At 36.7% G+C, this 13008-nt stretch overlaps 1 protein-coding gene across 3 annotated transcripts in view; it reads left to right on the top strand.

Moving 5' to 3' along the window:
• The window catches only part of VCAN (versican), a 113902-nt gene that overhangs the window by 28078 nt on the left and 72816 nt on the right, over nt 1-13008 (top strand). The gene's annotated exons all lie outside the window — the stretch shown is intronic.

The following is a 13008-nucleotide window of genomic DNA, read 5'->3' as shown; positions in this document are numbered from 1 at the left end:
CCTGTGATGACAAACCACTGTGAATCCAAGTGCTGATAAACACCCCGAAGTGCAGCTGAGTCAGGCAAACTAGCCCGGGAAGGATTTTCATGGTTTGCTTCTCCTTGTGTTCACTTTGCTACACTAATATTTAGAGCAATCATTCATTCATTCAACCAATGAACACATTAAAAGAAAACACCTACTGTGTGATAGGTACTCTGCTCGTAGTTAGGACTATGAAGCCAAGTAAGATATAAGCCTCGCTTTAGAGATGCTTAGAGTCTGATTGATTCTGGCACTATCATTTCTCACTTAGCATGAGTTAGATTCTTAGAGACAAGTTTGAGTTCTCTTGTGGCGATATTATCTAAGGACACAATGCAGTTTTACTATAAGAATAGAAATTTCAGTGACTTTTGAAGTGGAATTTCATTTGTAGCAACAGGTATCTTAGAAGCCTAAATATATAAATAGAAGTATTGCATTGAGTTATACTTTTAATTTTGGCTGGCTCCCCAAGAAAAGAATGATCTCAATTTTCTTATGTGTAAAATAAGGAAGTAGGACTAGATAACTTCCATAGTCCCTTCCAACATTAAAATTCTATGATTCTATGAATTGAAAAAATAACCTCAGAGACTGAAAGCTAGAAAATAAGCAGCTTATATTTGCCTAATGCCCTAAATTTGAATAGGATGGCCTGCTTCCAAGAAAGCTGCTAAGTGTGGTTCTCTAGCATCTTAACATTCTTATTATAACTATTATTTAAGACTGATAAATGTGTTTTCTAAACCATAACTTTGATACTAACAATTTCCATTTTTTACAAAGACAAAGGGAAAAGATATGTAAAATCCATGCTATGAGATATAAATAGATAGATATAGCTTAGCTCCTTCCTTTAAATTTAATTTTATTTTAAATTTAGTTAACTTTTTTCATAGAATAGGAGATGGTCGGTAGGGGATTCTGGTTCTAGGAAATAAATTTGGTTATTGCTATCTCAGTAAGATGGAAATTTGTATTCAAATTCACTAAGGTGGAATTTGTTTTATCACTGTGGTTCTCCTTTGGAATAATATCTATTAGAGTGATAGTTATAAAAATTTCTGGAACACTGATAATGCTGGAACTAAACCAGAGATAGTTTTTGAAAAAGTATACATAACTTCTAATTACCTAAAAGATCTTTACTAAATATAATTGAAATGTGGTTTTCAAGTATAAATCCGTGGCCAATTTGATCCCAATGTGAATAAGCATCATAAGCCAGACTCCTTGATGGAAAGACAGGCTTAAGTATTTACAATGCTCCTGGAAGGAGCACCTAGGGGCCCCTCTGCATGTCTCTTCTTCAGTCTTATCCTGATGGAGCTACTGAAACCCCAGTCTCTAAGGCTGCAGAATCCCTAACTTCTTTGAAGGCCAGAGGACTTTCTGCTTCTGCAGAAGTTCCAGAAATTCCATGTCCTGTACAAATTCTGTGTGAGATACTTTTGACAGGTCTTGGTGGTAAAAACCCTACCAAGGATTCCTAGCCACATTGTACCCATTGAGAGCTGGCTTCCCAAAATCTGTTCAGAGGATCAAAACTAGTGTTCAGGGAAAATTGAACTCTGTCAGAAGAGTCATTCTGAGGATGTATGCGTACACCACAATGAGAAGGATTTATTAGTCATACAGGAATTCTCCACCTCCATAAATAACGCCACTTCTAGGGCAACTGGTATTGGTCAAACCAGTCTCTCCTCCAGTGTAACCCAACTGTATTTCATACAGTTGTATATTTACTTGGGATAATTGTTCTACATATTTGATAATTGAAAACTTGTAATGTATAATATAGCATAACTTTAGTTGGAGTATTTATACCAAAACAACAGAATTTGAACTTTTTTGTCCTATCACATAACAGCTGGAAGAAAAAGATAAAAGAATAAATATAAATAGGAATTCAAGCACTGGCTTGAATAGGAATTCAATAGGAAATAGGAATTCAAGTTACTGTCAGCAGGGTAACAAGATGCCCTGACATGGGCAACCTTGGGAACCTATCGCCTCTCCTTCTCTGGCTTATATTTTCCATGTTAGCCCTACCCTTTGGCTTTTCTTTCACCTGGAACAACTACCACCCTACTATTCCAATTCCCTGACCTTCACACAAGCTTCCCAACACTTGGATGTGTCTGTACTATGGGCTGTCACACTGATCCCATATCCCCTTCTTAAGTCCTAGTTGGTCTCTCTCACCTTTACCATTCTCAATCTTTGAATGTGTGACTATAATCACCCTCCTGCAAATGTTTGCTTATTCCTCCATCTCTCCTACTAGACCATGGATTCTGGGAGGGGAGGAATCATGTGTATCCCCACTATGTCCTTGGCACATAGTAGGTTCTCCATAGATGGAGTTGAATAAAATGAGTGAATTAATAAATTAACCTCCAAACTAAGTGCCCACTATACTCACATCGCTTTACACTTGCCCTTTGGATAACTTCACACATCTCCGGGCTTCGTCACAATTCTACTTCCCAGTTTTTCATTGCTCCAATGTCCTTACTGGTTCATTTAATTTCACTTTTGCTCTTTTGTGTGTAAATAAGTCAAATGCCTTGTGGGATGAACAGGACACAAAGAGACACCAAACAAACAAAAAAAATGAAAAATGATAAGTTTTAGTTTTGCATGTCTAGCCCTGAACTCTCTTCTGAATTCCATACCCACAGTTCTAGTTTGCGAATCATTTTTTTAAAAATTATTTATTTATTATTATTATTATTATTATTTTTGGCTGCACTGGGTCTTCGTTGCCACACAAGGGCTTTTCTCTAGTTGGGGCAAGCGGGGCTACTCTTCGTTGCAGTGCGTGGGCTTCTCATCGCAGTGGCCTCTCTTGTTGCGGAGCATGGGCTCTAGGCTCATGGGCTTCAGTAGTTGTGGCACGTGGGCTCAGTAGTTGTGGCTCTGGGGCTCTAGAGCACAGGCTCAGTAGTTGTGGCACATGGGCTTAGTTGCTCCGCGGCATGTGGGATCTTCCCGGACCGGGGCTCGAGCCTGTGTCCCCTGCATTGGCATGCAGATTCTTAACCACTGTGCCACCAGGGACGTCCCTGTGAATCATGTGTGTGTCTCATCTCTGGTTTTCTGTTTTATCTCACAAATAATCCCCAAGCCTTTAACAGTTCTTCAGGGGACCTGTTTTATGACCATCAAAGCATGTAAACACCATGGCCATTATCATTCCCCTACTCAGCATTGTGTAGTGTGAATTTCCTGTTGCCTTCCTTCCTCCTTGAGGACCTGCAAAGCCCCTCAATCCTGGCTTGGGAGTAACCTATTCAACTGTGTTTCCCTCTCTCCAATATGATGCCACATATGTGCACCAGTCATCCACAGATCCTCTGCTACCTCCTGCCAGCAGCTCTGCTTTGATCCTCTCTGAAAACACTAGCCTCTCCCCTTTCCAGCATTCTACTCTTCCCTCTGCCTATGAACAGACTGCCTCCAAGAGCCCATCTTTGCCTCTTCCAGCTCACACTGACATTTCCTGATTCTGAACTCCCACTTTTCTTAGAGTTAGTTCCACATATCTGGTGTTTAATTCTTCTCTGGTTGCTTTATGTTCATCAGACACAAACTATTACCTGTTATTTTTATTTCTGAAAAACTTCTGTAAGCTCCTGATAGAGATAAGGCCATAGTTATCTTCTGTAACTTTCCCAACCACAATGAAGAACCTATTCCAGTAATAGACACATCATAGTTACTCAAGAACTACTTGGTGGTAATTGTAGTATTTCTCCAGACTTTGTCTCTTTCAGAGGCTATCTCCACCACGCTACCATTTCTACAGTACTTGAAAAAAATGCCAAGCTTTGTCCACCAAACTTACTAAACATCTTTTTTTTTTTTAAATTAGATCACCATGATACTAGTTTTTTCTCTTTGAATTTCTCCTCTCACTCTTTTCTGTGGTGTCTCTTAGAAATAATTCCTTCCTAGAGACACTCTTTTCTCCTTTCCAGCCTCTCACAGTCATGGCCCTTTCTTGCATTCCCAGCCAACTGTCCTCTCTGGCATCGGTTCCTTTGTCCCTATTCACAAATTACAGGTTTATTTTTCTACTGCTGCCTCATGTCAAAATCCAGGATAGCTCTATCACCTCTATGACTTGTCTAATGCCTCCACGTCATGCTTGTGTCTGACCTAGAACCAAAAACAACCTTTCGTTTTTCTCTTAATGAGCTCCTTTAGATATGAAAAGCTAAACATTTAGGTAAAAGCCTGAATGTCATTAAACAGGTCTTAGAGCAAGGCTTAGTTCCAGCTTCTTTAGCGTCTTTGATAGGATCAAAATCAGATATATCAAATCTGGAAACTGTGTGAGTTCCTGCCTGTGGATGCTCAGATTGACTTAATTCTGATGGAATTTACAGCATGTAATCTACAGAGTACTTCACCAATGGGAGTTATTTAAGAATTAGTGATAACTGGGTTTATTCAGTTAAAAAGCCCCATGTCAGCTAGAATAGCTTCCTGCACACCCTGGTTCAGCAGATGGGTTCAAATATTGATTTTGGATTATAGAACCTCTCCACATTGGTTGAGGTTGGTGCTAGAAGATGCTGAAATTTTTAGTTATTCTCTGTAGAACTCACAGAATCATAGATCACAGCTATAGCTGTGGGTTCCCAAATAGACTTTAGATATTAACACACTTCGCTAAGGATTCGAAACTCAACTTGGAGTTGTTTTTGTTTAAGTGTTTGAATGGTCTAGCTAAGAGCCACTGAGGAAGGTGACCAGGCATGGCACCCTGCAGCACCTATGGAAAACGCGTCCTCATTCAGTATGGTGACTTGAATAGATTAACTGTGAGGTGGCTCCATAGGGTAAGGAAAGAAACTATTTATTGTATGTGGTTGCATTGCCATTTAACTTAATTCTCACAAAAACCTTGACAGGCATTTATTTAAAACCTTTATTTTTACACATAAGGAAACTAAGGCACAGAGGTTAAGTGACTGGATATACACCCTTTTTCCTGTTCTACCGTAGTAACTTTTCAGGACCACCAAAGATTCCCCAGTAGAGCAATAGGTAGTCTTACAAACCAAGAGGATCAAAGTGCTCTTAAACTCCCCCAAATCTCTGATTTCTCACATAAAAAATATCCTAATTCTTATTTGAGTAATGATTGCATTCCTGTTTGGATAGCAGTGATTGGAATTGCTGGGTTAAATGATAACTCTATTTTTAACTTTTTGAGGAACTGTTTTAAAATTCTTACCAGCAGTACATTAGGGTCCTGATTCTTTCATTCTTGCCAACATTTGTTTTCACCTGACTTTTTGATTATAACCATCCTAATGTGTGTATAATGCTATCTCATTGTGGTTTTGATTTGTATTTCCCTGATAGCTAATTATGTTGAGCAACTTTTCCTTTATGACTATTGGCCGTTTACATATTTTCTTGGAGAAATACCTATTCAGAACCTTTGCCCATTTTAAACTGGGTATTTGTCTTTTTGTTATTGAATTGTAAGAGTTCTTTGTATACTCTAGATTCAAGGGAGCCTATTCAGATACATGATTTGTAAATATTTTCTCCCATTTGCCGATCTGTATTTTTACTTTTTCAATGGGATCCTTTGACACACAAAGATTTTAATTTTGATGAAGTCCAATATCTACTTTTTCTTTGATAGTTTGTGCCTTTGGCGACATATCTAAGAACACATTACCAAATCCCGAGTCATGAAGACTTACTTCTGTGTTTGCTTCTAAGAATTGTAGTTTTAAGTTTTACTTTTATCTGTTTTGAGTTATTTTTTGTATATGGCGTAAGGTAAGAGTCCAAATCCATTCTTTGGTATGTGGATTTTCAGTTATTCCAGAACTATTTGTTAAAAAGACTATTCTTTCCTCATTTAAGGGCCTTGGCACCCTGTTGAAAGTCAGCTGATCGTAGATATATGGTTTTATTTCTGGACTCTCATTGATCTATATGTCTATACTTATGTCAGTACCACATTGTGTTGAATACTATTGCTTTGTAGTAAATTTTGAAATTGGAAAATATGAGACCTCCAACTGTGTTCTTCTTTTTCAAAATTTTTTTACCTCTTCTGGGCACCTTGAGTTCCCATATGATTTTTAAGATCAGCTTGTCAGTTTCTACAAAGAAGCCAGGTGAGCGTGAACTGAATCTCCAGATCATTTGAGGTGTATTGTCATCTTAACAATATTAAGTCTTCTGATCCATAAACATGTGATTTTTTTTCCATCTTTTTTTAGATTCTTTACTTTCAACGATGTTTTATAGCTTTTATAGCTTTCAGAGTATAAGTTTTGCTGTACTTTTGTTAAATTTAATCCTAAATATTTTATTCTTTTTGATGCAAGTGCAAATGGAATTTTCTTTATTTCTTTTTCTGATTGTTCATTGGAAGTGTATAGAAATATAATTGATTTTTTTATATTGGTCTTATATATTGTATCCTACAACCTTGCTGAAATTGTTTATTAGTTCTAATAGTTTTTTTAATGGAATCCTTAGGATTTTCTATATACAGTCCCTTTTATTTTATAATGTTACCTTAAATAAGTAGAAAGTAGAAATGTCTTGACATAAAACCCTTGAAACATGTGACAGTCATTTGCTTTAAGGTTTTGATATCAATTTCTGGAATTCTAAATCGGAAGAGCTTCTTTGGAAATACAGTGGCCATTTAACTCTCAGCTGTGAAAAGTAAAAAAAAAACTAGGCTGATTCTCCTGTGTTGACCTGCAGCCATACTGAACCTGTCAAACCAAATAACACATTCAATCTCATATATTTTGAAGACTCAGACATCCAGAAATGTTTTAGAACCTCTTTCTCACTCTAATTAAAATCTTACTGCTCTGTCATTGGGAAAGAATGAGATCCGACATCCTGCAAACCATAAAAATATGTTTAAATTTTAGTGGGATTTCCTGTGTCTTTAAACCTTTCAAATGACATATATAAGATCTTGTGTAATAACACATTGACAAATATGTGGATTCCCTTTCCCATGAATATGATCTGATTTAGAGAATGTTAACTGACTATCACAGCTGACTGATGACAATTCTCTAAAATTAATTAGAGGTTAAAATTTTCAAAACCCAGTGTCTATGCTTTAAGCCACATTATGCGTCTACTTCAGCCTAAAACAAGTGAGAAATTTGAAAGGTGCTGACCTGGCTTTCCAGTCTCATTACCCCTCAAATGAGAAACATTGCCAGCCTAACACTAGAATTGGATGAAGTTACCTTGGCAGCCCCAGAAGTTTTCTTGTCACTGTTAACAGAAGGTTTGTTTCTGTACAGGTTAAAGGATCAGATCTTAGGGGGAATTGACATGCTTTTGAATTACCTACAAATATTGGCTGTCAAGAGATTATATAGTAGTGTAGGTTAGCTGTTAACCAACCACGTACAGCTGATGGATTTCGTGATCCAGGATAATGAGTATTAGTCTTTATTGCTTTGATCTTGTATATATAGACATGGGCAAAAAAGAAAGAGAAAGACAGAGAGAAAAGAGAAGAAGCTTCCTTTGAAAAAAAAAAAAGTCAAAAACTTTAAACCTAGTAATAATTATGTTGAATTGTCTTTATCACCATAATACTTGCCATATACTGTAAGTGGTTTTATCCTATGGGCATTTCATGTGACTCTTTCCAGTTCACACACCGTATCTACTTTTGCACACATTTATTACTCATATACCATCTTGGCCCACATTGCAATGAAATGTAGTAACAATCACAAATCTTGAACTTCCTTACAGTGAACAAAAAATCAGGAAGTTCTGTTCTCAGATGGGCAAAGGGACTCATGATTAGTTTATAAGAATTGATTTTCAGACCAGACAGTTCAGGATAGAAAGGTTATGAGCACAAATAAACAGAATAAATATAAACATTGATCACACAACCCAGAAAATAGACGCATCTAGATAATTGTGGTGATATATCAGCTTTGACTACCACAGACAGCGGCCCATCAGCTGCAGTCCAGGAAAGAATTGAATAATTATCTGTGATCTGCTGATGCCAATTCCCCGTTTCACCTGGGTGATCTCAGGGAATTTTCAGTAGAAGAAACATATCCTCCCTTAGCTTTACTCTGGACCCAGGCTCTTTCATAATTTTTCTGAGCTACTCCTGAGTGTAAAGTCTAGCTTTTGAACAGTGTAGGTCATCTTAATGTTTTGATTTGTTTTCATCATTGCTTGCCATTTTAGTATCTGTCATTTTAAAGTCTGCTAAGAAATAGCTTTTCCATTTAGCAATCAGAAGTGTGGAAAAATAACATGCATGGTCCACTTTCCAGGGAGTCTTTTAGCAGTTACTTGTCAAATTTAAGTATTTTTTTCTTAATATTTCTGATGATGTTAACTCCTATGATTAAGACGAATTTAGTTTATAGAATGTCACCACATATTAAAGTCTCACCAGCAATGTCTTCCAGTTTCTTCTAGGACATCCCTGGAAAGTTGGAATAACAGGAATAATTCAAAGCCAGATCGTTTAACTTGAAATTTTGGAAAATTAGAGGTTATATATGTTTTCCATATGAACGTGCAAATTATCCTGAGTGTGAAATCCTCTGTTCTGCATTATAGTTTATGTGTGTACTAATGCAAATATATGTGTATACATGTCAGTAAATTCTTACTTACAACTTAAGTCAGCTTGTCATTTTACCTTAAGTCATGCATCATTTTGTGTATAAAGGATATGTTGCACATTTCTTTCCTGACACTTTATTTGCTCTCCTTAATCAGCAAAAAATTGATAGATAATTTTTATTATTTAATTATATTATATCATAGATAATTATTTATTATCTATAATAATCTATGAGAGATACAATTATCTCATAGATAGATAACATTTAGAAACATGTTTCAAATCTCTATTCTTGTTACAAATTTGTTAATAAATGTCCTATAGATGTAACTGCTTTGATGAGGCAACTTCTGGAACTAAATAGTAGACTCCTTGTTAACTTATAAAAGTGATGCTTGTCTTCCAGGAAGGCATATATCCAGTAAAGCTAAAATACATTCAATTGTTCAGTCACAGTATTCAAGGGTAGAGCTAGAACACGGCCTTGTCTGATGCTAATAATAGGCGTTTTCTCTCTCAAGGAAGGCTTTGCTCTCTCCTCTCACTCTTAAGGTGATACTGTGATAAAATTCAGAAGGAACTTTTATTACTTACATCAGAGGCCAAAAGGTGCCTTTAAGATACCCTCAGGGTAGGAACTTATACAACCTGACCAATGAAGTCCTGTTGGAGAGAGAGAAGCTAAGCAAATGCACTGAGTTGCTTTGCTTGATTTCCCATGTTCGCTCTCTCTTTCTCTGTTCCTTTGGTTCCTGGTTTGGCTTTGCCTCTGGACTTTAGATTTTATCTCTTGGTATATCCTCATATGATCATTCATTTTTGGACCAAGCTTAGGTTTACATTCCTGTTACTGGCCCAGACTTAATTTCTGTCTAATGTCGTTAATGCTATGAATGACTGATGTTAGAGTTTAGAACATATAATTTGACGTATAAATAATTCCTGACTATAGATTTTAAAACTGAGAGTAGATCAATAAAATCTTTGAAAATCTTAACATCTTGACTGCTTTTCTCAGTGTAAAAGTGGACAGTGTTTAGCCTAAAACCTGCATTTTTCTATGGGATATGGGATTGAAAGACTTGCGCCTACAGTTAGTGACTAAGGAGAAAGACTGCTACTTTTGTCTGCTCTACCTTGCTTGACTTTTTGCAAAAGCTTCTTTTTAAGAAATGAGACACTTCTGTGTTCAGCTTACATATGGTCTTGGACACTTTATCAGGGTCCCTGCTCTGCGCCAGATTCCTTTGCTCCCTTGCAGTCTCTGGTACACCCCTGGGAGGCAATGGACTTCATATGCCCTTTGCTTTGTTTTTTGGTTCCTGCTTTGATTCTGTCTGATTACCTGGTCTACGCAGTCTGCTTCTATCTCGAGCAGGTTAACACATAGGCTACCAGAAACTTAATACTAAGTTATCTTTGTTATGGCTCAATTGAGATTCCTTTTCCTGATTGAAACATACATGTCTCTAGAGCAGTGTTTTCCAAACTATTCCATGAAACAGATCCATGGACTGTTAATTAGTCTTCTATGAGAAAAGGAGATTACTCTGGTCAAATGGCTTAAAAATCCTAAGTTCTTTGTGGGCACTCCCAAATAAATACTATAATATTAACTACTCTCAGAAGTCTCACAGAAACGAAGACTTGTCAGATGACTTGTATTTGTTTCCTAAATGCCAATGTCCACGAAACCTCTTTTCTTTGGAATACCTACTCATGTCTCAAGGATCACCAGTTTTCTGTAGAAGACATTTTTGGAAATTATATTCTTAGAACTTGAACCATAAGTTAATAACCTTCTCCATCCACATCTTCAACAATAAGCTTTTAACAGGTTAATTCTGATTTAAACAGCAGATCTCCTTACATTTGTATTATGTTAGATAAAAAATATATAATGTCAAAGGATTATCTATTTAAAACCAGGCAACTAATGAATCAAAAAGTACTTGACAGGAGGTTATTTTAGTTTTGTCAATAAAATGTAAAAATAGATGTCTTAGAAATCAAGGACACAGTAATATGAATTAGTTCAGTTATTGCTATCTGTGTATTACCTATTAATTCACTTTTTTTTTTCTTTCTGGTTTTGGTATGAAACTGATGCCAGGATATTCTGGCATATTTGAGAAAAGTAGAAGATGTCTGGCCTTAATAATTTGAGGTTGAAACATAGGAAGGGCAAAGTTTAGACATTCAACTTATTGCTTTCGGTAGAGATTGAGTGTCAATTCTAAAAGCTTTAAGACTCAGTAAGAGAATTCCATAGTGTGGATGCGTCACTATATCATTAGATTTTTGAAGTGGACAAGGTAATGTTTATGTTAAACAGTTATGATTTAGGAAGGCTTAGACTTTTTTTTTTTGGAACAGAGTTAAAGTAAATGTTTTTCTTTTCCTTTTCTCATTATTTTGAAATGAAACAACAATTATGACATATATGATGACAGGCCACACATTATCTTTAGAGATGAATTGGTTTCATTCTCACCTTAGGGTAAACTCAATTAATGCCAGTTAAATCTTCCTTTTTTCATCTGAGTTACATGAAACCCAATGGTGATATCTCTTTCAATAAGCTTTTAAAATTTTATTTGCAATGTTTGATAAAATTTTACATATAAATGAAAAGGAAAATAGGTGGCCTTGGGGATAACAGAATTTAGTTAAATAAGTAAAATCATTATTTTTTGGAGATTGGATAGATGGAAATTGTATCCTCCAAACAAGTGAATTAAATCACTGTTTTGATATAAAGTCAGATTTAACAAGAGTTTTTATATGAAAAGTTCTATAAGTAGTTCTTTATTGATTTAATAATAATAAGGTACTCTCTTTTTAACCTGCCAGCACCTACTGAAGCCTTTCTTTCCTTTAATACCCCAAACATGTTTGCTATTTAAGATAGGGAAACCAGTTACCCAGAAAATCATGCCGTCATTTTTCTTCATTGGCCCTTTGGTATGGCGTTTGGAGAAGTTGATTTCTTCCATCATATGGACTAAAATTGCTGTTTGGAGAAGCAGAGTTTTCCTCAGTTAATTATATTTCTCTGCCTTGCTCTGGTTGGCTGATCACTCTTGTTACTGAAAAGGAACAGTACTCTTGCCTCATTGTAGAAGTACCTCACAATGCAGAAAACGGAGGCAACAAAACTGATATTCCAGCTGTAATAACAAATCCAAGTGTTCCACCTTGGAAGGAAGCGTGCTGGCCTGCTGCCCTCTTCCACACCTACATTCCTTTCAGGCCAAATGCAAGTGTAATGCTGAGGTGAACGGGGCTGCTGAGGCTGCTTGGGGTGACGCAGTCTCTCTTGTCTGCCTGTCCCCAGGTTGCTTTGAGCCAAATCCATAGGTGAGTGAATCGCCTGTCCCAGACAGCAGCTACTCAAAGCTCTGCAGCAGAGTTAGTGCTCTTTAATGTGCTGCTTGGGAAGGATGGAAGAAAAAGGGCCCCTTGTTTCTGAACAAGAACTTGAAATGCCATTCATTTAACAAATTATTAAGTACATACTATGCAATTGGTCCTGTGACCCTTAAGCTTTTAAAACTTAGCGGGAAGGGAGACATGCTAGGAATGGGGAGGGGGAATCTTTGTTCTTATAGTATATTTTTGGATGTGAGATTACTGTCCTTTGCCAGCCTAGGTAATTAAGGACAAAAACCCATTCTCACCTCTACCTTGCTTTTTTCAGTCAGGTAAAAGTCATTTTTCTTTCTCTTCTTCAAATAACTCTTATTGGGATTTGGCCTAGTTTCGTTGGTAGCATTTTTAGATTTGCAGTGAGAAGAGCTGATATGGGTGATTTGGCCTTTTTCCCCCAACTGATTTTTCTTGTGTTATAAAGCTAGGACACACGCACAGAGAGTAATGGCTCTACACATTTTAAACAATCCCTTGTTACATATGGATTTACTTAGGTGAAGATCCAAATCATGAGAGCTCTGCATCCCAGCTGTCTAATGTCTCATAGAATCAGAGAGTGGCCTCAGTGAGATAGAAACAGGACCCACAGCTGCTGTAATAATGGGCTATCAATGTGTTAGCTTCCTCTCTACCTCATTTTATACTCCTCCCGATGCCTGCTATATCTGCTTAGGTATTCTCTAATTATGTCTCCTTTAGCCACTTATGTGCTCATGTGTGAAAAGCATCATTTAATTCACATTGCATTTATTTCAGCAAGTTGTTATGTTAGTTACCCAAGTAAAATTCCAATTTAACAAACTCTCTGGCATTTCCAGAATACTTTATTGTGACATGTTAAGTGATAATGAACATACTACTTGGGTCTAATTGAGCCTGGCGATGAACAAAGTAAATGTCCTGCCTTTCTTTGTTCATCAATAAGC

The sequence above is a fragment of the Orcinus orca genome, chromosome 3 (genome assembly GCF_937001465.1).
Source record: "Orcinus orca chromosome 3, mOrcOrc1.1, whole genome shotgun sequence".
Taxonomy (NCBI): domain Eukaryota; kingdom Metazoa; phylum Chordata; class Mammalia; order Artiodactyla; family Delphinidae; genus Orcinus; species Orcinus orca.
Note: the sequence above shows the minus strand (reverse complement) of the source record. Positions and strands in the feature narration are given on the sequence as shown.